This window comes from Bubalus kerabau, chromosome 6 (assembly GCF_029407905.1).
Source record: "Bubalus kerabau isolate K-KA32 ecotype Philippines breed swamp buffalo chromosome 6, PCC_UOA_SB_1v2, whole genome shotgun sequence".
Lineage (NCBI taxonomy): Eukaryota > Metazoa > Chordata > Mammalia > Artiodactyla > Bovidae > Bubalus > Bubalus kerabau.
The window spans coordinates 74,446,319-74,447,552 of NC_073629.1; the positions used below are offsets into that span (position 1 = coordinate 74,446,319).

The following is a 1,234-nucleotide window of genomic DNA, read 5'->3' on the forward strand; positions in this document are numbered from 1 at the left end:
GATTCTTGGCATTTACTGAGATGTACTATCTGACATTCTCTAACTGAAATCTTAGACTGATACAATAACATTGAGCTAATAATTATTTGTATATATCATTTGTAACTCAAAAGCAAAACTATCTGACACAAAAGATGTGTAGTGACTGAAGTTTCCATAGAAATAAAAAGTTAAAGGTTACTTTTAGGCAAAATCTCAAAGACATCCTTTATCGCGGGTGTCTTCTGTTCACAATTCCACTTAAAATATTAGATGTCATCTGCCTTTGTTGTTGTTCAGTTGCTCAATTGTGTCTGACTTTGTGACCCCAAGGACTGTAGCACACCAGGCTCTTCTGTCCTCCACTGTTGCCTGGAGTTTGCTCAAATTCATGTCCATTGAGTCAGTGATGCTATCTAACCCTCTCCTCCTCTGCCGCCTCCTTATCCTTTTACCTTCAATCTTTCCCAGCATTAGGATCTGCCTATATCTTCTTTACATCATGAGAAATGCTGGGCTGGAAGAAGCACAAACTGGAATCAAGATTGCCAGGAGAAATATCAATAACCTCACGTATGCAGGTGACACCACCACCCTTATGGCAGAAAGTGAAGAGGAACTAAAAACCCTCTTGATGAAGGTGAAAGAGGAGAATGAAAAACTTGGCTTAAAACTCAACATCCATGTCCCTGACCTGGGTAGAGTGGCACCTGGTTGGTGGCGCCTGTCTCATATCAGTGAGGGACAAAACAACTCCTTGTTTATCCCAGCTTGGCTTTTGCTCTGTGCCCATGCCTGGTTCATGCCCTGGACACATGGAAAAAAAAAAAAACTCAACATTCAGGAAACAAAGATCATGGCATCTGGTCCCATCACTTCATGGGAAATAGATGGGGAAACAGTGGAAACAGTGTCAGATTTTATTTTGGGGGGCTCCAAAATCACTGCAGATGGTGACTGCAGCCATGAAATTAAAAGACGCTTACTCCTTGGAAGGAAAGTTATGACAAACCTACATAGCATATTCAAAAGCAGAGACGTTATTTTGCCAACAAAGGTCCGTCTAGTCAAGGCTATGGTTTTTCCAGTAGTCGTGTAAGGATGTGAGAGTTGGACTGTGAAGAAAGCTGAGTGCCGAAGAACTGATGCTTTTGAACTGTGGTGTTGGAGAAGACTCTTGAGAGTCCCTTGGACTGCAAGGAGATCCAACCAGTCCATTCTGAAGAAGATCAGCCCTGGGATTTCTTTGGAAGGA

The 1,234-nt window shown here is 42.2% G+C and overlaps 1 non-coding gene across 1 annotated transcript; it reads left to right on the forward strand.

Moving 5' to 3' along the window:
- Window positions 1-663: 663 nt before the first annotated feature.
- LOC129656706 (small nucleolar RNA SNORA48) lies at window positions 664-798 on the forward strand. The gene has a single exon (XR_008716495.1). It is a non-coding gene; the product is annotated as a small nucleolar RNA SNORA48 (small nucleolar RNA).
- Window positions 799-1,234: the final 436 nt, after the last annotated feature.